This window comes from Vombatus ursinus, unplaced genomic scaffold, assembly GCF_900497805.2.
Source record: "Vombatus ursinus unplaced genomic scaffold, bare-nosed wombat genome assembly UNPS02012901.1, whole genome shotgun sequence".
NCBI classification, from domain to species: domain Eukaryota; kingdom Metazoa; phylum Chordata; class Mammalia; order Diprotodontia; family Vombatidae; genus Vombatus; species Vombatus ursinus.
In genome coordinates, this window is record NW_020952679.1 from 2253413 (window position 1) to 2277939 (window position 24527).

Below are 24527 nucleotides of genomic sequence, written 5' to 3' on the forward strand. Positions count from 1 at the left end.
CCTTCCTGATTCCTTCCTTCCCTCCCTCATTTTCTTCCTTCCTTCCTTTCTTCCTTCCTGATTCCTTCCTTCCCTCCCTTTCTCCTTTTCTTCCTTCCTTCCTGATTTCTTCCTTCCGTTTTCCTCCTTCCTTCCAAATTAGAGAGAAAAGTCATCATACTCATAAGATCATAGCTGGAGAGTTGGAACAAACCTTGGAGGTCATCACATTCTACCACACACCAACCTTACCTCCATTTTATAGTTAAGTAAACTGAGGCCAAGATGAACAATGTGCCCGCCCGGAGTTACCCAGCTGTGATTTGAATCTAGTTCCCCTGTGTGTTTAAATGTATTTAATGACCCTCTTCTGAAGAGCTTGGCAAACACCGGGATCCATCGCTATGTACCTGAACATCAGGAGAGGTAGATCAATGGGCCTTTTCTAAGCTCAGCCATGGCCCAGCTGTTCTGCTCCAGGCATGGTTGCAGAATGCTATGCTTCTCAGCATTCTGGTTTGTTTGGTGCCCACATGGGCATCACCCCACCTGAGGTGGATGATTTATGTCTATCACTTCCATGCCAGCAGAGGTGAGAGGAAAGATATCTCATTAAAAAAACAAAACAAGCCTCTGAACCACCCCCACCCAGCCTCGCCCAGGGAGTCCTGAAAGCCCCCAACAAATTCCTTAGATACGAGGACTCCAAAAATACAGCACATTTTTCTCTTCTTGCATCTTTGGTCAGTTAGTGGGCAGTGTCTAGTTCTGCAGAGCTGGAATGCCATTGCAGGGGGCATAAATTTTCCAGCCAGCTCCCAACACCTTCAAATTTATGTGAAAGCTAAAATCAGGCTTAATGAAGTTCCCCTCTAAGTGTGTGTCTTCTCTGTCTTTATCTCTCTCTCTCTCTCTTTCTCCTCTCCCCTCGTCTCTGTCTCCATCTCCATTTCCGCCCCTTTCTACTCTCTCCCTCTCCTCTCCTCTCCTCTCCTCTCCTCTCCCCTCCCCTCCCCTCCCCTCCCCTCCCCTCCCCTCCCCTCCTCTCCTCTCCTCTCCTCTTCTTTCTTATTGCTTTATTAGAATGTGAATTCTCTCTCATGGAAACAAGGCCCCTTTTGCTCCCAAGTGGATCTTGCCGCCGTCATCCTGGCCCTTGTCCAGTAGGATCCTCAGACCATCCATGGGAGTTTGTTTATGTGATGCTAAGAAGACTGTAAGTACAGTCAGTCAGCAAACATTAAGCACCTACTGTATGCCAAGTGCCGTGCATAGTGCTAGGCTGTGAATGTGAAAGAGAAAGTCCTTGCCTTCAAGGAGCTTACGGTCAAATGGGGGAAGAAAGCACCCAAAAGGAAATTGAAAAGGGGGTATAGAGAGGGAGGTAAGGATGGTAGCCAAGGAAAGGGCCTCATGGGAAAGTCCAAGGAAGGGAGAGATGACTGGCTGTGAGCGCCCCCTGGCAATGGGGCCTGGGGGAGGAGCCCCGGGCACAGCCCCCAGTCGGAGGGGCCTCAGGGGACTCCAGAGGCAGAGGGGCCTGAGGAGGTGTGAGCTGCAGCATGAACAAGTCCCAGGGTCTGTGAGGTAGGCATGGGGGTTTCCCCTGTATCTGTCTACAGAGATATTCCTTGAGGGCTGTGACCACTTAAATTCTATTTCATACAAAGTCCCCAAACAGAAATATGCTGCATATCAGAGATGGATAGTAAATGCTTTTGTAATCTCATGGTTGCACGAAGTTGTTGGGAGGGTCATTTAGGGACACTCAGCAGTGCCTCCAAAAAAGATCTGGCTTTCGTAGGAGACTGCATTCTCCCTATAGGCCAACAGTGTGATACGGGAGCAGGAAAAAAAAAGTGATCACTAGACTTAAGTGAAGGGCTTTAGTGTTGAGTAAGGACGTGATGGGAAACCAGTGGTGCTTGGCCTTGGTCAGACCCCACCTGCAGTTCTGGGCCAGATAGGTTATGGGATTTGCCCAGGGTCATGTAGCTTGTAAGTGTCTGAGGTCGGATTTGAATTCAGGTCTTCCTGACTCCTGAGGTCAGATTTGAATTCAGGTCTTCCTGACTCCAGGCTTGGCGCTCTCCACTGCACCACCCTCTAAATGACTGCTGTTCCGGGCAGCATAAGGCGAAAGCTCTTCTGGTAAAGCCCTGCTTCCCAAGGACAGCGTCCAGACAGCATGATGTCCAGTGATCAGGGTACTTTGAAGGGCTAGTTCTAGGCAGCATTATAATATCTGAGACCATGTCTTATTCATCGTCATCATGGCGGGGGCCCCCTATTTACACAACCCTCAAAAGTTTGAAAACCAGCCCGCCTAAGCGAGCACACTGTAACCCTGTGGGGGAGGTGCTGCAGGGGGTGTCCCCATTGTGACGCTATCACCTAAGCTAATGCTCATTGTCACCCAGCTGGCAGTTGTGGAAGCGGCTGCCGGTCACCTTTGACATCCCTAACAGAGCCGTGCACAGAGTGGGAGCCCAAGAAATCTTCTGATCTGAAATGGGATAAAGCTGAGTGACTGTTGCCACGGGCACCTTTGGTTCGTTCCCCTCTGCAGGCCTCCCAGAGTCCCTGCTCTGGCTTCTGCCAAACCGAAGGTGCTTTGAGGCTGCTCCTGGTTCATGTCAATTGTCTGTGCTTTTAATTTTCACTAAGCAGCGACAGAGATCCCTGCCAGGGAGGGAAGGGGAGCAGAGGAGGCCTGTGGGGTGAAGGGAAGCGGAATCTGGGCAGCTTTCCAGATCCCATTTCTTCTTGGGGCCCCAAGTGCCCACCTCTCTTGGTTTTGTTTAACATTGTTGGAGAGGACTTCACGTCCCTGGTCTTTGCCTCTAAAGTGAAAGCGGGAAGGTCACTCTGGAAAGGCTGTTTCCAGCTGGCTTCTATCGAAGGCCATGAAGGTCATGATGGGTTTGCATGACAGTAGGTGTGTGGGGTAGAGTCAGTGAGAGGACAGGATCCCCACCCCCAGGGATGGCCAATCCTACCAATGTCCAAAGAGCTTTAAAGTGGGCAGAGGTGATGGAGATGCCTTTATTTGAGCCAGAACAAGTCTGATCCCATAAAGATCGTAGGGCCTGGTGGTTAGAGAAATGGCCTCAGGATTATGAAGATTCGATTATGAAGTTCAAGTTTCATCTTTGACACAAGCTGGCTGTGTGACCCTAGACAAATCACTTAACCAATGAATTCTGAGCCCAGATAGTTGTAGAGAAGGTTCGTGCCCATTTGTGATTTCACGGGCATGAGTCTACTAATGCAAGTAATTCCCCCCAGCAATGAGACTGAGGCTCCACGGGGCAAAATGATGTACACAGTAGAGATGGGCAGCACTCGAACACAGAACTTCAGACTCCAGGGCCAGTTGTCTTTCCTCCGCACCACACTGGGGAACAAAGTTACTTGCCTGGTGCCTTGAGTCGAGAGCTGATGCTGCTTGGCCAGGCTGTGAGGAGTTGCTAGGGGGCCTAGCCTGGCAGTCTGAGCTTGGACTTGGGACCAAGAGAAGTTTTTGAAGGTCTGTCTGTCTGAAACCTGCTGTGCACTGTTACCCTCTGACAGTTCACTGGCCTCTAGCTGATGTAGTCATGATCATGCCGTGTAGGATGGGTTTCCTCTCAAAGGGATTAATCTTAATAAGTAAACAGTAAGCATAATGATAGGATCTGAGGTCACAGAGGGGTTGACCCCTTCTTCAAGTCAACCCCACAAACTTATTAAGCATCTGTTGTGTTTCAGGGACTGTGCTAAGAGCTGGGGACAAAAAGAAAGGCAAGAACAGTTCTAGGCCAAGGAGATTTCTTACTCGTTACTGGCCAGTGGTCAGATTTCACATTCAGTTCTCAGTTGATACCACCGATCCACATTATTATTTCCATTATTATTATTATTAGTTGCCAGCCGGTGCCACTTGGGAGCAATTTTCTTTGTTGGGAAGCTTTGCTTTACATCAATCAATATTATTCAATGAATGTTGTTGTTTGTCCTTCACGGCGGTTGGAACAAATTGTTTTCATCTGCCCATTCTACCAGGGAATGTCTTCACATGCTTGGAGTAGACACCCCCTAACTCACCGACAGGCTTGAGGACTGTTGCTCCCCTCAACCTGGTTGAGCCCCTCTGCCCAGATGGTTTTACCTGAGCGTGGCGCACGTGCTATGGCTTCTTGGAGCCACAAGGGAGAATTGGGTGAGTCAGGTGGACCCCAAAGCGAGATGAGCACTCTGCAAGGGCTCAGCAGCACCCACAGCAGAGGTGCTCATCCTCCCTGAACACCCCCTAAACCCCAGTCAATCAATACACATTCATGAAAAGTAGTCCATCAGTAAACACTTAATGAGCACCTACTGTGTGTCAGATCCTGTGCTAAGCTGAAGTTTAGAGCTAAGTTGGTCCCTTTGTAATCTCGATCCACTGTTCCTTCAGGTACATGTTTGTTGACGGATTTCTGTATTGTTGTGTATCAGTCAGTCAGTCCTAAAACAAAAGTTCCCTGGAGGCCCCGAACTGAACTCGTTAAGTTTGAGCTACATTTCTGGAGAAACCCAGTATTAGAACCAGGCTGCTCTATTTCCTGCCATTCAGTTCTAGTTGGTTTGTGTTTATATAAGATCCCACCCAGCCCACACCCCAGTTTTATTTCTTGTTTGGTCATATTGTGTTGAACCCAGTGATATGCGGGCACCCGGGCTTTGTCAGCTTGAGGGCACTGCCCTGCTTCAAGTCATGCCCAACCCTGGGAGAACATGCATTCTGTAATTGTGAAGGAAAGATGCATTCCCTGGGAGTTTGGGGAAAAGGTGGATTCCTAGGGAAGTGAGCCCTCCTCCTTTGTGTCCCTTGGCACTGGGGCTTCTCTCCATTGCTACACGTACTTCTCCAACTAGCTGGCTGCTTATGTAAAGGCCAAGAAGGGTCAAGTGGATCCTGACCGGAACACTAAACTTTAGAGTTTATTTGGCCCCCACCTCCTTACATGAAAAAGGAGAAAACTGAGACATAAATGGACAGGCTTCATATTCTGAGCTCATAGTACATAAAGCAGTTTGGTTACATAAGCATTAAACACCTACTATGTGCCACCCATTACAGATACAAAGACAGCAGTAAAATGGTTCCTACCCTCTGGGAGCTTAATATCTATCAGATGGTTAGAACTGGTTTACAAATAAAATAAGAGAGAGAAGCAAATTAAATGAAAAGTTGTATTAGGACAGGTCTGAACAACTGGGAAATTCTAGAAGTCCTCTTGAATGAATGAACAAACGAATGAATGAATGAATGAGTCCCAGGTGGGGAACATGTGGGAATAGACCTTTATTCAGCACTTATGCTCACAGCACTGTGCTAAGCCGTGGGCATATGGATAGAAGTAGAAAATCCAACCAGTTGGTGTTCTTTAAGAGCTCACAGCCTACTCGGGAGAGACAGCATACCAACAGGGCAGATGGAAAGGCCCGTTGGTTTTTTGGGTATAGCAGCAGAACAGATGCATCTTCTTCAATGTTGGTTCAATTAATAAAACTATGTCAAGTTTTGATCCAGAACCATTTGATGGTACCAAGGTTTTGCCATCGATCTTTGTTTTCTGAGTTTTCAGTAGCCATGTGACCACCACGGAGACTGGCACTAGATTTCAAGTTCAAGAGGCCTTGATCTTTGGGAGAAGGAACAGGGTAAGACAAGAGGTGCTCTAAGGGGAAAGCCCCTGAGAAGAGAAGGCCATGCGGGCCGTGGCATCAGCCTATCCAGTGCCTTGAGAGCCCCGGAGGGGCAGATGGCTTAGTGGTGGGTGGTCATGTTGACTCTACATGAGGAAGAATAAAGAAACCAGTACCAAGTGGGAAGGGTTAGAACCCTTTTAAAAGCCCCTCCTTTCAAGCTGAGTCAGAGCCACCTCTCTGTCATGTTTCCCAAAGACTTTGTTAAGTGACACATTCCATATGGGTCGATATTACAGGGTGTTATGTCTATAGAATAGTCTAGAATTTCACAAAACCAGAGTGTGCTTCATTATCCATTTCCCTGTGTTCCAGGTTCTAACCAAGCCAGGGGCATCAGCTAAAGGGCTGATTGACACGGCTGTTTTTATTTGACTTGATTTTTCAGAGGTCAGAAGTGTCTTTGTCTAACTTGCCGGTCCCTCAGCCACGGAGGGAAGGGATGCTACCTTGCTCTCTTTTGCATGACTTTGAGCTCCGATGCATTGGGAAGCAAAACACCAGCCACCAGGAGTATACCGACTGGTCGAGTATAGACAAAGGTCCAGAGACCTTTCATGTCTAATTGATGGTTACTCAGTAAGAAGGCAAAAGTAAACATACCTATCAGCAGCTGTCATTAAGGGGTGATTTGTAACCCAGTGCAGAGGAAATGGGCAGGAAGGGTATCATTGAGAGTGGACCTGGACACCATGGTGCCGGCTGACCAAGAGTCATTTGTCCACAGCCTGTGTTTCTGTTTAGGCTTGGCCCTTGAAGCCATAGAGAGGCATGATTATGGATTTTTGGGGACCCAGGTAGCCTGACTCTTCCAGTGAAATGGAGGGAGAGGGAGTGAACTGACAGAAATCCATGGCAATGCCTAGAAAAAAGAACTTCTCAGAAGCTGTCTCCCCCTCAGAACAGTGGAGTGTTAAGATTATCATCCCAAAGACTAGATTTTGTAGAATAGAGAATTGTAGAGTGTTGGGGCTCCAAGGGACCTTAAAGACCATGTCACTGCAGAACCACAAAGTGTCTGAGCTGGAAGGACCCCGATAATCCTGACTAGGAAGCCCCTCAACAACCTAGCCTTTATAAGTGACCGTCCACCCTCTACTTGAAGACCTCGAGAAGCCAAGGTTGAGGAGGTGACCTTCCCCTCTCTAGGCAGCTCATTAACAGCCCTCATTGTTAGGACATTTTTTTCTGGAGGGCAAGCCTACATCCACCTCTCCTCTGCACCTTTCACCATTGCTTCCTCGTTCTGCCCTCTGGGCCAAGCACAAGAAATCTACTTACTCCCTTTTGCTCATGGTAGCCTTGGAAATACTTGAATATGCCTTCATGTCCCCCTCAAGGCAAATCCCCCTGGACTTATATTTCAAAAGACTGAGCCCCAGAGAAGGATCTCACATACAGAGCTCAACTAATTCAACCCCCGTATTTTACGGACAAGGCAGCTAGCTGAGACTGAGGAAAGTAAAGGAACTTGTTTAAGGCGTCTAGAGGAAAAGAAGCAGAGCTGGGATCTGAACCCAAGTCGTCTCACTCCAAAGCAGAAGCTCTTTTGTGCCGCCTGGGTAGGCATTTGTCCAAGTGGCGCAGAGTATAGAGCGAGGGCCTGGAGTCAGAAACACTCATTATCCTGAATTCGAGTCCAGCCTCAGACACTTACTGCCTGTGTGATCCTGGGCAAGTCACTTCACCCTGTTTGCCTCAGTTTCCTCATCTGTAAAATGAACTGGAGAAAGAAATGGCCAACCACTCCAGTATCTCTGCCAAGAAAACCCCAAATGGAGTCATGAAGAATCAAACTCGAGTGAACGTTATTATTATTATTTGTAATAATAATAGCCAGTATTTATGTAACACTTCAAAGTTTGAAAAGCACCTCACAACAACAATAACATCAACAATCTTTTTCAAAACGTAAAAGTTTCTTCTGGGCACCGTCTAGTCTACACTCAACTCTTGGTGTCTTCTGCACTGCCCATATCCCCAAGGGCGCGTGCGTGCTTGCGTGTGTGTGCGCGCGCGTGTGTGTGTGTGAGATGGGTTCATCCTTAGAATCCATTTCAGTAAATACAGCTGTGTCTGACAGCCTCCACCTCAGGTGGCTGTAGCTGCCCAGCTTGCAGCACCTTTGGTGCCAGTGAGACGGCTTGACATTGCTGAGATTCCCCAGGGCTCGGCGCCTGCCAAGGCTCTTTCTTAAGCTACATTGGAGGGAAAGCCCATCCATCAGCGCCATATTGCTGGTGCTGATGGGCTCAGCCTCTGCGGTCACTCTGTTTCTACCCTGGGTGCTTTTCAGCATGGCTGAGTGAGACTGGCAGGAATCAGAAGGTGATTCCACAGGAACAAAGGAAGGTGAGGGTGGAGCTTCTCCCCAGGTTGGGCGGCCAGTCCAGAGCTGGAGAAGGTGTACAAAGGGTGTGAGATAAGTGGTGAGGCCTTCCCTGAAGTGCAATCGAGATACTTTGCAAATCTGAAAGCACCATATAAACGCCGCTGTTATTATTATTATTAATTTAGTATTATTATTACTTTATTGTGACTATTGTTATTGCTATTTGGCTTTGGAATTTGTCATGAAGCCATTGATTTGGTTCCTTTTCCCTGCTAGATGAATCACACTGAGATCGTCTCAGTGGTGAGAGAATTAGATTCCTCCCCCACCCCCCACACCTCCGCTTTTTTCCCAGTCTCCAAATTCTGCACTCCATCCATACATCACCTCAGGCCATCCTGGTCTCACAGTTATTGGAAAAGCCTTCTCAGGAAAGTGCCCACTCTGTGCTGGGCCTTCTGCTAAGTGCCTGAGACTCCCTGATTTCAAGGCATTTGCATTTCTTGAGGAACAAGAATTGGGGGGGAGGGGGCGCTGGATATTGATGCTGTGGAGATGGCCGGTTCTGGATAAGACAAGCAGAAGTCAATGGGGCAGAGCCCAGTTCGAGGAGGTCAGTGGGGAGGAGACTCATGCAAGAGAAGGGTAATCAGGGGAGCCAGATGAGACATGGGGAGTCCCGGGGGGGGTTAGATGGCCCCCAGACCCCTCGCACTCTAAATTTGTGATCCCTTTTGTGACTGAGAAATGCCTCCTGCAGAGTTCGGACCTTGAACTCACTCCTTTTGAGACTCTTGACATCTTGAGGTGAAGGGGAGGAGAGCCATTCTAGGCATGGGACAGCAGTGCCAAGGCACAAAGGGGGAAGCTGGAGCATCGTGTGTGAGGAACACAGAGAAAATGTGTTGGCTGGACACGAGGATAGGGGAGAGGGCAGTGAATGTGTAAAACGTGTAACAGCCTGGAAAGTTAAATCAGGCCCAGGTCATGTGCCGCTGTGCAGTCGTTTTTCAGTCATGCCCAACTCTCCGTGACCCTACTGGGGTTTTTTTTGGCAAAGACACTGGAGTGGTTTGCAATTTCCTTCTCTAGCTCATTTTACAAGTGAGGAAACTGAGGCAAATGGGGTTAAAAGTGATTTGCCCAGGGTCACATCCCTGAGGCTGGATTGGAACTCAGGAAGATGAGTCTTCTTGATTGCAGGCGTGGCGCTCTTTCGAGTATGGAACAGTGATGTTGGTGTTGGAGCCCAGAGAAGTTCAGATGAGTTTAGTTATTTTCCCCATGGCCCCTAATCAAAGATCCTTCAAGCCATGAAACTGTTCAAGTGAACAGGCTGTCAGGAGGTGAGCGTCTCATCATGTAAGTGATGGTGGTTCCTGGGCATTTCTTTCCGTGAGCTAATTACAACGCGGGAGGTTCCAGCCACATTAATGGACTAGATGAGGCATCCAGGGCACCTTTGGCTCCGTCTGCCACGCTTGCACTACCTGTGGGCGGAAGCCTCCGAGGCTCTGTAGGCAAGCCAGCAAGCATTTTTAAGCGCCTACTGTGTATGAACCACTTTGCTAAATTAAGCTAGGGATATAAAGAAGAAGGGGGGCGGGGTCTCCTGCTCTCAAGACACTCATAGTCTAAAAAGGACGAGAGAAAACATGAAAACTATATATAGAAAATATCTACCTATGTTACATATATACATATGTATTTGTATACACACACACACACACACACACACACACACACACACACAAGCTATAGCCAGCATAAATATGAGGTAATGAACAGAGGCGAGGCATCAGCATTGAGGTGGAGGGGCTAGGAAAGGCTTCTTTTAACAGCTGGGTTTTGAGCTGGGTCTTGAAGGGGCAGGGGAGGCACCAGGGGATGGAGGTGAAGAGAAAGAACATTCCGCACATGGCGGAAGGGCCTGGCATCAGTGTAAATGGGCGTAGAATGTCCTCTTTATCCTGAGCTGGGCAGGCCTCTGCCAGAATGAATGCCGGACATAGCTGAGACCCCCTTTGACAGAAAGCCTTGCCCTTCTCCCAGTCAGCCCTGTTTTCTTCATTTCTTGTTCCTGGCTGTACTCCTGGACATCTCCATGATCATCTTCAGGAACCTCTTCATCCTACAAGATCACTTTAGTCTGAGAACTCGCATTTGGTTGGGGCCCCCTCAACCCATGGTGCCCAGAACCCCAGATGGTGTCTGACCCAAGCACACACAGTGCTGCCCCTGGTGCATCCCCATGGCGGGAAGCTGTGCCTCCCATCTTCAGATTGCACTGTAGCCTTTTTGGGTGCCTCAGGTATCCACCCACACACCCAGACCCCTATTCCAGAAGTCTGCCCATCCGTTCTTATACTTGTGAAGCGGAGTTCTGTTGGAGCTAAGTGTCAGCCTTTACATTTCTGTCTGTGGAATTCTTCCTTCTTGGGCTCATCCCAACGCCTGGCCCTGTGAAGTTCTTGGACTGTATTATTCTCTCCCCCGGTTTTGTCATGGGCAGATTTCATAAGCATGCCAACTCTTCCTTGTCCAGATGGCCTGGGGCCACCCAAGCACAGATCCCTAGGGCCTTGTAGGGTACCTCCCTCCAAGCTGATGTCAAACCAGGGTTGAGCAGTCCAGCCAGGCCAGCCCAGCCCACAACTTTATACATCGTCCACAAAGAACGTATTGAGACCATCAAATGCTGTGACCCTGGGCAAATGCCTGAGATCATAGATTCAGGTCTTCTTTGGAGGTCATCCAGTCCAATATTGTGTAGAGGAGACAGCACAAGCCCTGAGATCGAAATGTCTTGCCCAGTGACATATCTAGTTAGTATCAGCCAGCATTTGAACCCAGGTCCTCTGACTTTCAGTTCAGCTTTTCACCCTGCCCAAGGATCCTCTGATAAAAAAAAAATCCAGTGTTTTCTTCTGTAATACCTGCATTCTGGAGAAGTTTGGGGGGGAATAGGGAGCCTTGCAACATCCCCACCCCCTTAACCCTTGGGCCTGGGGGGGGACTCTGCTGAGAGCCAGCCTGCTGGCCACGTTTGTTGTGGAAGCAGCTGTGAGTGGATCTGATAACCATCCCCCAAGCAGGCTTGGGAACACAGGAAACTGTACCCAGCCCAGAGAATAAGGCTTCCCTTGTCCACCCTGAACCCAGGGGGAGGCCAAGCCAAAAACGTCATCAGCTTTCCAGTGTGGGATTGTGTCTGCGATTCCAAGGCAACCTTCAGAACTGGTCAGATTTTGCCCTCCCCCAGGGGCAGCTCTGTGGGCCCCATTGTGCTCATTGCTCTACCTGAATTTTCCTCATACGCGTCTTTGGCTCCGAGTTCTTGGACTACTTACCCCAGGGCTCCAGGTTTCTTGGATTTTGTCTCTGTCTTTTTTTTTTTTTTTCAGTCAAGCATTTAGGATTTGTCTTCAGAAAGTGAAACTTTAGTAACAGGTCACTCAACACCACCACCCCTAGAGATTCCTGGACTCTGGATGTAGTTGATTTTTTTTTTTTTGTTAATGGACCTTCTTTGAGAATTAGTCATGGGGACGTATAAAGGTTAAGGATCTTGTTTTGGGGGACAGGGCGGGGGGGGGAGGTAACTGGGTCAGGGATGACACATGCCAGTCCAGTTCTCCCTGGGGTGGCAAAAGTTTTTATTGGGGGTGGGAGGTGGAGGGAGAATAGGTACAGCTGTTCTGAGGATCGCATGAGAAATAACAATAATAGCAATAACTTTTAGCATTTCTGTAGGACTTTAAGGCTTGCAAAATGAGTATTTTATGATCATGACAAACTTGGGAAGTAGGTGCTGTTTATATCCCCATTTTACAGGTGAGGAAAAGGAGGCAAATAGGCTAAGTAACTTGCCCAGGGGTCACAACAGCCAATAAGTATCCGAAGCTCTATTTGAACTCAAGACTTCCTGATTCCATTCCCAGGGATTTTCCCCTGGACTGTTCTGGGGTCTGAGACCTGTAGAAAGACTAGAATATGGATTGGTGGGTGGGGGATGGGTACAAGGCAGTCACTTTCCCTGCTGGGAAGGGGTGACTTTCTCAGATTAAGGGTCTGGTCCTCTTGCCATTAGACCTCTGAGTTCCAGGCTCCTTTTTCCCCATGTGACCTGGGGTGGAAGGGGTGGATCACTTCTAAATCTGTGCCTCTTAGTGGAAATGCCTGGAGTCAGATGGTCCTTCAGATTCTAGGCTGGAGCCCTACTGTCATCAGGGTGGTTTGAATCATAGTTTGGCCACTTAGTAGCTGTGAGACATTTCACCTCCCTGAGCCTCAGTTTTCTTTTCTATAAAATGGAGACAATAATGCCTGATCTTACGCTGTTGCTCCAAGGACGGGAAGAGAACACCAGTACCCCTCTATATAAATGGCTAGTTCAACTCAGGGCTCCTGTTGGCCCCTGGGGGGCAGTCTCTTTTTAGATTTTCCAGGTGTTATACAGGTTTGTTCTTACGTTATTGTATAATCACCTCTCAATAAATGTGCACCTCCCTATCTCCAAGTCCCCAACAAACAATTCAATTCAATAAACTTTTATGCTAGGCATAGCACTAAGTCCTGGAGATACAAAAAAAGGCAAGAGACAGCCCCTGCCCTCAAGGAATCTACAATCTGATGAGATTAAATAAAATAAGTAAAGAAAAAGGAAACAGCTGGCTGATTGGTATCCACTGTTCATCACCCATGGTCCCCCTCTCCTCTCTGTAGAAGAAGAAAACCAAGGTTGCTCAGTGTTACTTGATTCAATCACAAATACTGCCTTTTCATGTGACTGTCAATTTTCCCTCTGATTTTGCTCACTTCTGCTCTGTCTTCTCAGTGCCTCATGGGGCAGTGATTTTATAGATGCCTGACCTGGGGTGGAGGGTAGGGGATTTGGGATAGCTAGGAAGTGTAGGGGGAATCTTTCCTGGTCACTCTTCTCCCTAAATGACTCTTAAGTCTCTCTCCGATCCTCTGAATTTGTTGTTTGTCCAACGTAGGGTGGCCTTGCAGCACATCTCACCCTTAGGGCCTGCCCCCATCTCTCTAACTGAAGGAGGGAATTGTAGTAAGGCCTCTCTTAGCCACAGTTGCTTTGGTTTCTTGCTCTTTCTGTTACATTGTATTCCTGCTCCTATTCCCTAGTCTTTGCATCAGTTGCAATGATTCTTCCCATGCTTCTCAGGACCTGTTGTATGTATCTCCTAGCTCTGGGAGCTGCTGAGGGAGGCAGCTGCCCGGGGCCACAGGGGAGCAGAATCTCTCCCCCTAGTACTAACTCCATCACCATCAAGTACAACAGTCTGCTCTACCATCTCTGAGAGATGAGCATTGACTTTGTCTCTAATTCTTTATTATCACAAAATAGAAAAAAAAACAGGAAATAAAGATTGTCTTTGAAAGCTGAAAGTCTTTATAGCTGGGAAGTTAGATGGGCATGTTTCATGATCATGTTTCTTTCTTTCTTTCTTTTTTTTTTTGTAGTTTCTGGATCCAAAGCAGGGACAGCCCCATTCTTCTCTGACATCGGAGGGAAGTGATCCATCTCCTTCAGGTAAGAGAAGCTGACTACACCATTTGGTAGCCAGAGAGGGAGTAGAATCGGGTTATTGACCTCTGGCAAGCCATTTGAAAATTGCAGACATAGTGATCCATTGGCAGGAGACCAGGGAGGGTGAGACACGTCTAACAGGAGAGAGCAGAGGTTGCTCCGAAGCACGGTGGTGCCTAGGCTTGATGGATTGTTACTGGATCCCGTTGCTCCAGGGGACCTTTTCTGGAGGAGAGGTGATGGTGTCTGACCAGGCTGCTGGTTTTCTCAGGATTCCTCATCTGTAGCATCCGATCCCTGCTACCCTGTCTCCAGACACCCTAAGAGGTCACGGGTGAGCAGTGTGGGCAGAGATCTGGCTCCTGTGGGTTCCCAGTAAAAACCCTTCCTGTTTGTTTACATTGGAGGCCTTTCTTTCCAGGTCCCACCAAGAGGATTGTTCTTGCGATGCCCAGAAAGGACACAGAGACGTTTTTCTGTGTTGACAGCAGGTGGTTGTGGCTGCGCCTTTTGTTCCAAGACAAAGACATTATTCTTGTCCTGTGAGCGTTCAGAAGTTTTGAAAACAATAAAGCAAGAACCAGATTGGGGGTGGGAGAGTTTACAGTAGCCACTCTGGCTCCACAACTGAGCTCCCATGAAGGCTTCTGGGAAATGGCGAACCTTCTTTTAAGGCAGCTGTCCCGAAGCCCAGCTCTTGTGCCTTAGTAGGGTGTGGAGATGACCCTGAGGGCTCATAGGCTCTGCTGGCTGAGTGTAAGCTCCTGCAGTTCTTACTGGCCATTGCCCTGGTCACAGACTGTCTTTGGTCTAGGACTATCCCAGCTATGTTGGGAAAACCAGCTCTGGCTACCAGGTAAGGAATTTTTTCAGAGCTATTTCTTCGCCCACAATTATCTTCTAAGGCAGATGAAGAGTTATAAATTGGAGGGCATAGTCACATGGGTAAGATGGACAGTTTCTGCCTGTCTGTATCTTTCTTTTGCCCCCACTGCTCAGCTTGTCTCACAATTATTTGGGAACACAGATAGAATGCAAGCTTCCTGAGAGCACAAATTTTTTCTGCCTTATTTCCTTCAATTCACCATTCACTGAGTGCCTACTATATGTAATTCAGTGTGTCAGGGCCTGGGGGATGCACAAACAGAAGACCGGGTATTATCAGAGATCTCACGTCCTAGGATGGTACAATGAGTGTGGAGGTAAGGAAATAAATAAGACCTACAAAGAAATTGCAAGAGGAAGAGGGAAAGCAATAACACTCAGAGGGATGGGGAAAGGCCCCAGGAGGTGGCCCCTGAGAGGAGCTCAAAAGGAACCTGGGAGAGCTGGACAGTTCACTAGGGGCTCCAGATGAGTCTCTGTCCATTATTCACCCACGTCAGGTTACTTTTCTTGGTTTTCATCTTTAAGCCCAGCAGAGGCAAAGGCCACGCTTGCTACCAACCTTGCCACACTTGTGTATTCCATTGTTCCTCGATGGTGACCACAGTGGGATGAGCCATGGCTTAAGAGCCTGGAGAGAGGCTTCCAAGTATGACAGACCAGCCTGGACAAAGGTTCAGAGGTAGAAAGGGGCAAAAATAGTGTTTGTGGATTGTTAGGTTCATACTCAAGTTAAAAAAGGTATGAAGGGAACAACTTACAAATTGGAACCTAGTCCACGAGCATCTATTTGGTTTCCAAATCTCTGACCTCTTTGGGAGGATGAGCTGGCTTCTGTTGTTGTCTCTTGACAAAGAATAGTGTCTGGGAGGTGTCCTGTGTCTTGGTTCTCCTCACATTTGGCCCCGGCCTCAGCCGTCATTCTCCCTTATCTCTTTCTCTCTCTGTCTCCGTAGCATTAGACTGCATCGACTCCTCCACCTTCCTTTGAGGTCCATGATATTGTATTATGGTAGTTTTCCTTCTCTGACTGCCCCTTTTTGATTTTATTCATGTCCATTTCTCCAACACTATATTGTGAATGGTAGATGGTTGTTCTCCAAGGTTTTGCTTCTGGTTTGTCTTTCCATGAGTTAACTTACCCATTTCCTTTGCTTCCACAAAGCAGATGACTCCCCTCCCAAGTCTATATCTAGCCCTGCCCTCGGTCCTCACCTTTCTGCATTCTTCTGGATGCATTTCTCTCCCCTACCATTTCTACCAGTGTCCTGATTCATTGTCAATTTGCACTAAGCCTATATCTTCTTCCTCCTCCATATCTACTCTTGACTTTCCTCATTCCATTTATGGTTCGGACCTTTGTAATCTGGTCCCAATGCACCTTTCCAGCCTTACCTTCCATTAATCTCCTACATCTTCTCTATGCCCCAGGTAAACCCTATCACTTCTTGCCTGTGCGTGGGCCTTGGCTCATGTCTGGACCATCTTCTCTTTCCCTTCTGCCTATTTTAATCCCACCCAGCCTTAGACTTTAGGGCAGATGCTACCTGTTTCATGAGCTCTACTTTGATGGTCACGGTTAGAGGAGACTTTTCTGAGATGCCCTGCCACTAGTGGCACATCCTAGAGGGCCTTCTCCTTCCTACCTGGCATAGTCACCTTGTCTTGACTGACCTTGGTGAATCTCCTCCTCTGGGGGGGCCTCTTGCAAAGGCATGGGTTTGGGGCCCAACTTGAAATGATTGCATTGGTATCTAGTTCAGATGTTTCTAACTTGGGGTCCACAAACATTCTTTTCTTCCTCTTCAAATAAAGTTTTGACAACTGCACTGCCATTCCTGCAGATTTTACTTTTTTCTGCATTCAATAACATGATTCTAGGAAGGGGTTCCCAGGCTTCACCAGATGGATGCCAAAGAGGGTCTGGGAGCCAGAAATTGTTACGGACCCATGCTCCACATCGCCAGGGAGCTGGGGGCACTGACTTCATTCCCAGTGTCATTTCTAAGCAGATTTAAAAAGGGGATTTTAAAGGTCACTTTTTCTCCCAAATCTATTTAGTGAGTATTTATCAAGTGCCTACTATGGGCAAAGCCCCTTGCTGACCGTGAGCATTCAGAGGCACTGATGTGGAAACTCTGCAGCCCAGCCTGTGTACCCGGAGCAACCTAGACCAATACAAGCCTTGCAGTGCTCACCTGGTCCATGCTGAGGATGAAGTGGGGCCTCGCCTTGCTGACTTTGCCTGACTTTGTTATTCTCCTTTGGGCAGGTGGTTTACACCTGCCTATGGGCTCTCTTATTTGGGGGTGGGGAAGCGGGAGACAAGGGGGTCCATGGGACAGGACTTGGGATTTCCTTTTTATAGGGAACTCCCAGGGAGGAAGCTGCCCTTCCCAAGGCAAAGCAGCAACATTTCTGCAACTCCAAGCATGGTGTCCTAAAGGTGCTAATGCAGCTCTGGGCTTTAATAGCTTAAAACTCCCCTGAGAATTTTGGGGTCCCCTCTGTGTCATCAGAGGTCAGTGGGACCTTTCAAAGCTTTTCAGTCTAACCATTTAATGTAACCAGTGTTTATTATGTGCCTACTGTGTACCAAGACAAAGTAGACCAGAGTCCCTGCCCTCAAGGCGCATCCATTCTAGCAGGAGATTGGTTCCATCCAAAGCTTTGGCAGAACTTGTCTCTGGTCAGGTCTCTCCCTCAGGCATTCCCCGTTCCAGCCAGTGGTCCCTGAGCTCTATGATAGCGCCTCTGCTGACTCTGCCTTTGTACACCCTGTTCCCTCCTGGCTGAAATGCCCTCCCTCCTCCTACTACCTCTCTGAACCCCTCTTTCCCCCAGGGCTCCCTCCCACAGGGACCTTTTCATTCTTTTGCTTCTTTGTGGCCCCAGGGCCTGACACCAGGTGCTGGTAACTGCTGCTTGGTTGATTTTGTGCACTCTTCCTGGTCCCCAATGACTGTGGGGCTACAGTGTCCCCAAGCCTTGGGCCTGCTTTAAGCTTCAATAACTTCAGAAGGATCACTGCTGCAAACTTAGAAAAGGCATCACTTGGAAGTTTATCTGAGTTTCTTTTATACTCAGGATTTTTTTTTTTTAAATTTTCAGTAATACATTTTAATTTTAAGAAGTTGGGGAAACCCTCTCGTTAGACATTGCACATATGACAGCTTCTGATGACCCTTTCTCAGATCAGTGAGTCAGTAGAGAAGGTCCTCTGCCTTGTGAAGTCCCATGAGAACAGTGGAAGATGCACCCAGATGGCATTCTCTGTATGATTTTAAGGCAAAGGTGACAAATACAATCCTTTCAGCCACTGAGCAACAGCTGAGGATTGTTTTTACAAGGTTCAAAAATAAAGCAATGTATTTCTTGAGCCGGTGGGTATGTTGAACTGCAGTAAGAACTATATCAATATTTTACTATTTTAAATTGCTAACCTTTAGTTTTGTGTGTGTGTGTGTGTGTGTGTGTGTAACATTTCTAGTTCTGAAAATATTAAAGCTTAAAGGTGCACCAAGACTTTTGGGACACACTTTGTATATTATATTGACTTACTTGTTTGTTTCCCCCCCCAAGAAAAGGAAGTCTTCTCTTGGACAGGGACTGTTTCATTGTCTCAGTATCTTTCGTGTCCAACACAGGGCACACAGTTGGCATTTAATAAATGCTCATTGCATTGCATTGCTTGGACCCAGGAGCCTACTTGAGGAAGGTCAAAGGTAAAGGCGGCTGTGTGGAGAGACAAAGGCCATGTTGGTTTGGGATTTGCTTGGTTTTTCTGTTCTCAAGTTCTTTTTGGTAGCTGTGCCAACTAGGGGGGTCAGGCTGTGGTCCCATTCTTTATGTTACCAACTAGGGGCTTGCAGGTTGCCTCGTCCCGGCTCTGAGGAGAAGGTCTGCTGCCGGGCTCAAGCTGAATCCTTGGGCCACTGAGAACTTTACGGGAAGCTTTGCCAAGCTTAATCAGGAATATGCCTGTTAAATATAGAATCTCCAGGCAGCTGCCTTATTACAGAACTCTAATGTAATTTGGCTGAGGTCATCAACCACAGGAGTGAAGCTCAAGGAATTTAAGACAGCAAGAGCCAGAGCCCGGCTCCTGGCTGCCCGCTTGGCTAACATGGGTGTCAGTTTGTTCAGGCCCGAGATTTGGGTCTGTTCCCCATCCCACCCTGGGCCCTCCCGAAAGTAGGAGCATCGGAGAGATGCAGCATCGCTTGGCCTCCGAACAGCCAGAGACTGGGGACATTCAGATCTGGTCCGAAAACCTCTCCCACCCTCCCCACCCTCCCCACCCTGTGGCTTTAATATTGAAACCTGGCAGAGCCAGAGGCCTTTCATTAATTCTGGGCTGTAGAAACTGGCTTTTCACTTGGGTGCTGGTATTGGTTTGGGTTTTCAAAGTATTTGAATCTGTTCGAGAAGTAGATGGATGTTTCAATCAACAAACATTCATTAAGTGGCTATTGTATGCTAAGCAATGGGATACAAATACAAATTGAAATAAAGACAGTTCCTACCCTCAAGGAGCTTCCAATCTAGTAATTGTTTTGATGGCTAACAGTTTGGCTATAGTTGAGCTATTGGGTTCAAATCCCCACCCCCAACCCCTCCAATTTTGGCAGTTCCTAGGATCATAGTGTGAGCTTGAATGAAACTCAGATAATTTAGTCCAAGTGCTTCATTTTTACAGAAGGGGGAACTGAAGCCCAGAGAAAGGAAATTACTATCCTCACACAGAGAGATGCCTCAGTTTCCTCATCTGGACAATATGGCTAATAGTACTCTAGGTCATTGGGGTTCTATGAGGCTCAGATGAGTTGTGTAGATAAAGTCATTTGCAGAGTGCAAAGCCTGGCACACAGACATGAGTTATTGACCATCATCACTGCCTCCTTTGAACTATCCCTCATGGACAGGAAAGGAGGGGAAACCCAGGGTAAACAACTTGCCTCCAGGGCTCTAATTCAGTGGTAGAGGCTGGACTAGAGCCTGAGTCTTCTCATTGGTTTCCTAGGGGATGCTGCTGGAGCCCAAGGTCCAGCTTGGTTCATCTCCCATCTGAAGGCCTCAGTTTCTTCACCTGTGAAATATGGGGGTTGTGGTAAGGGATATCTAAGTGTTGCGGTCTAAGAGGTTCAGAGACCCTCAAGGACTGAAGTACAGGACAGGGTCATCTAGAATGAATTCACAGACTCAAGCATTCTTTCAGTCAAGTTGGCAAAGATTTATTGTTATGCTTTTCAGTGGTAAGGGTTCTTAAGGAACCTGCAACCTTAGAGGGGTACAGTTAAAGTTTATATAGGATAAACTATAGTAAACATGTGCTAACTAGGTGATTCAGGGCTGGATTAGGGAGTGATTAAGAAGTGATCACTTCTTAAAAGAACATGCACTTTTTGTATCTACTGGGCAGGCATTTTACCCAGAGTTCACCAGAAAAAGCCCAAGGAGGGGGCTACCGGGAGGTGTGGTTTTTAGGTCTGCTACATCACTAAGTTAACTACTGGTGAGGGCCAACTGAGGGTTGTCCCGTCTGCCACCAATCAATTTCTTCTTTGACAAGATAGGTGTAGGGAGTGCACATATGTCTTCAGACTGGGATACACATAATGAGGAGTTCAGAATGCAGATAATGAGGTAGGGAGTTGGTATAGATAATCCTGTGGGTATGAATATCTTCATGAGCCAGCGTAAAGCCAGTTCAAACTAACAACTCCTACAGGTTCTGTTTGTAACTGACCCAGGGAGAGAGAGAAGTGTATTGCCTGGGGCCCACTCATGAGTAACTGCCGGGCAGAATGTCCTTGGGCGTGGAGAAACTGCCAGGGATAGTGTTTCTGAGGCTAGGGAGAAATAGATAGAGTCGTGGAACTGGGGTCCCAGTCCAAATATCCCAACACCCCATCACTAGGATCTTTTCCCGTTTAGCCGTTTTGGGTTGGGCTGAGAAGGGCAGGCGGTAAGACCATGGGGCTGGGGAACTGGAAGCTTTGGGGTCAGACCTGTAGAAAAGAAGCCTGTCCTCTCTTCCTGTTGGATGAGAGCGCATTTGCATTTTGATCCCAATCCATCAGTCATGTCAGGTGAGTGAACTCTCAGTCCTACAGAAGGTGGGGGTACGGGGTACAAAGGGTGTACCTGGTTTCAGTTCATCATATAGTTAACCACCTGCTGTGTGCCTGGCACCCAGCCAGGTGCAGGGGAGGGAAAGCCAGATGTGGAAGCTATTCCTGCCCTCAAGGAGTTTCTATTCCAGCTGTATCAGACACTTACTAGCTGTGTGACTTTGGGCGAGTCACTTAACTCAGCCTTGGTTTTCTCATCTGTAAAGTGGGAGTGATAATAGCACCCACCTCCTGGGTTGTTGTGAGGATCAAATGAGATCATATGGGAAGCCCTTTGTCGACTGTAAAGTGTTATGCCGGTGCTACTATTATCATTATTCAGCACAGTAGGAGGAAAACCCGCTAAGGTCAGATGGGTGGGGTTGGCGAGAAGCGAGCACCCCCAGGCCAGGCAGAGGAGGTGATTCTGCTCCCAGGGGAGGGCTGGAATAGAGATCTCTAAAGACCTTTGATTGAGCTCACTCCAACAGGTATTAATTACTTGCCTCCTTATGTGCAAGGGCCTGGAAATGATGCCCAGATAAAAATAACAGCCCGTGCTTTCAAAGACTTTACTCTCTACTGGGGGTGGGGGTGGGGCAAAGAGGATACAACTTGTACAAAGGAGAGGAAGGAAATTTGAGAAGGGTGAGAGAGTACTGGGGGGAGGGGCTTGAAGGAAACTCAGGACTTCAGGAGGTAGAGTTGAAAAGGGAGGACACTCCCAGGGGGGGACCAGCCCAGGCAGAGCCTGGAAGTAGGAGATGGACCCCTGAGTCAGAGGAACAGGGAGAAGAGAGGCCAGTTTGTCCATAGTGTAGATGATGTGAATGGTGGTAGCATAGAAAGCCAGGGCAGCGTAAGATGGAGCATTTACTGAGAACCTGCTGGATACCAGGCACTGTGCGATGAAATGCCGGGGGTGACAGACTGTAATGCCAAGCTGAGGGGCTGGTATTTTATCCTCCAGGATACAGGCAACCACAGAGGATTCTTGAGCTGGGGACAGGCATGCCCCTGAGGCCCTCACCACCCTGGCTGCTCTACAGCTTATCAGTGTCTTTCTGGAATGGCAGCAGCCTCAGATTTTTTCATGCTTCTTCCTCAAACCTTCTCCAAGGTCTGCAATACGTCTCCAACTTTAAATCTTTGCACAAAGCAGATCAGAAAAAAAGGAGTGTTACATTATCCCCCAGACCCTGGACTTACAGATATGCACATAACCCTACCCTATTACCCCTGGCCTTGTGTGGGCTGAAAAAAGTGGTGGATCGGACCCCAGCCCTGCTACTTATTACCTACCTATGCGGCCTCTCTTGGCCTCTGTTTCTAATCCTGTGAAGTAACTGTTCCATAAAAACTATTGAGAGGCATTGTTGCTTTGTGGAGGGCACTGAATTTGGAGTCAGTAAGATTTGAGTTAAAATCCAGCCTCAAGCACTAATTAGCTGTATGACCACAGTCAGCACTCTCAAATCTGTCTGAGACTCAGTTTCCTCATCTGTAAAATGAGGGGGTTACACTCAGTGGCCTCTAAGGTTCCTTCCAGATAAAAAATTTAGAATCCTGTGCCTTGCTTTGAATAGGCATTAAGTCCCTCTAGGTCTCTTTCTAGGGCCTGTGATGCTGTTCAACCAGATTAGGTGCCTGGGAGTTACTGATTTAAATATATTTTTAATTTAATTTTATAATTTGTAATTTTATATGTATTTTTTCATATCTATATTGTACAGTGTTTAATCATACAAATGCTGATTCTTATTCACTGGATCTTTCTTCTATTGTATAAGATGGGGTTTTGCACTCTCTACTGGAGGGCCCCAAGGCCAAGTCTTGTTCAGTATTGTTGTCAGAGGCATGCTTTGCCAACTTTATTCAGGGGCAAGTGTGTTCACTATAATCAGACAGAATTTAGTTTTGATATTGTTGTCCCTTCATTTATGGTGCAGTCACTGTGCATGTTGTCTTCCTGGTTCTTCCTTCACTGTGGATCGGTTCATAAAAGTCTTCTAATGCTTTTCTTTACTCTTTAAGTGTGTGTGTGTGTGTGTGTGTACGTACGTACACATAGGTAGAGTTAATTAGGTTCAGCTGTACTTTTTTGTGCTATTTTTCCCTTCTCTGCCTTTAAAAGATATCTTGATGACCTTATTTTCTTTCTTTTTTTCTTCCCTACCTCCTTGAGCCTCTCTATCATTAGGAAAAAACAAAAAAAGAAAGGGAAGGGAAGTCCTCGTAACAGATCTACGTAGTCAAGCACGTAGACACCCGGCTGGCTTTGTCCAGTCCTCTGATGAGCCTGCTGCCTCTCCGACAAGCTTCCTCATTAGCTTTCTGAAATTGCAGCTAGTCATTGCCTCCGTCACAATTCTTGAGTGTTCCAGACTTGCTTTTCTTTATGATGTTGCCATTGTATAAATTGTTCTCTTGGCTCTGCTCATTTTGCTCAGCATCAATCCCCTTGTCTCTTAATAATCCTTTCTCATAGCCCAGTAATATTCCATCGTATTCATGTACCTCAATTTGTTAGCCATTCCCCGACTGAGAGGCGTAGTAGAGGCATTTTAACAGGGATAATAAGCAAAGTGCTATGTTTACAGGTTTTTTCTTAATCAATTTCGCAAATAGAGGATGTGGAAAATCTGGCTAGCCAGCATTTCAAGTAAAGCTCCTAGATCTTGCCGTAACCACAAGTTTGCTTTGTGCCAGGGGTTTGATTATGGAGACTAAAATATTTCCCATAATCCTGTGTTGATCTAATGGTATTTGAGCATCCCTACTTCACAAATCAATAGTCCCAGGGTAGATGGATTTGGTGAGAAGACATCAGGAGAGCTGTGTTTACTTCTGGCTGTTAGAGGTCTAGGGACATCGACCCCTTCCGATGTATTCAGAGAAGTGTGGGCAGATATCCGGAGACCATCTTTTATGGAAAATGGTTGATAGAGTAAGGTCAGATTAATCTGGATGAAAAACAAAAAAAGGACGTGCTAGCTGTCTTTGCCCTATTTGAAGGGCTGTAACTTAGAAGATGAGCAGTGGGATAAGACTTTTTTGGTTTTGCTGTGGTTGGTCACATCAGAGCCAGAGGATGGAAGTTGCAGTGTGAAAGATTTTGGTTCTTAGAAAACATTTTGTAACCAGGGTTGCCTGAAGATGGTGTGACATAACAGCTGTGGATTTCAGGTGGAAATACCTGGATTACATCCCTCACACCTTGGCTGTTTACTTCCTCTGTGGCTTTGGCTAAGTTCTCTGTGCCTTTTCTCTAGATGGGAGGTTGATTTAGTTTATTGATGGGATGTCTCTTCTTGCTCTAGATGCATTATTCTCTCATTCTGCCATGATAGCTGATCATGATGCCACAGTACAAGCATTCACAAAGCAATCACATGAGCCAAGCACTGTACATAACGGTCATATTCTATTAAAAACATAGACCATTGACTGAGAGTTCGGTTGCAATGTAGATGTCATTGGTAGAAGCGACTTCCTGGGGAGAAGGCGCAATTGTTGCATTAATGAAATTGACAGATCTAGTCCACTAAATACAGAAAAAAATGAAAAATAATGCAAACTATGTACCACGTGAGCAACTCCAGTGATTTTTCATATGTGAGAATTGACCTGAGTTGGTTGAATTCCTTCTTAGAAAGGAGTCATGAATCAGATTAAGGTGGGGACTCCTTGATTTGTTTCCAAATTTGAGTTCTGAAGGTTTCCTGCATGTTAGAATTCACAGATGGTGATGGTTTTGCCAAATTTTTCTCCCATGAACAAACACAGTATAAACATTTGGGAGTGGTTGTAGTTACCAGATGGAAACAGAGGAAATTAATGAGACGCCAGCCTCTGTAGAATGCTGTTCTTGGCACCTCGTTGTAAGATTATCTTTTAGGTGAAATCACTTGAAAATGAAGTCTTTTTTTATTGA

At 47.1% G+C, this 24527-nt stretch overlaps 1 protein-coding gene across 3 annotated transcripts in view; it reads left to right on the forward strand.

The window, feature by feature from the left end:
- SH3BP4 (SH3 domain binding protein 4) overlaps positions 1–24527 on the forward strand; it is a 135377-nt gene that overhangs the window by 35490 nt on the left and 75360 nt on the right. For all 3 annotated transcript variants that reach the window (XM_027858302.1, XM_027858303.1, XM_027858304.1), the window contains exon 2: positions 13529–13598. The gene's annotated coding sequence lies outside the window, so the exon portion shown is untranslated. The remainder of the gene's footprint in view (positions 1–13528; positions 13599–24527) is intronic.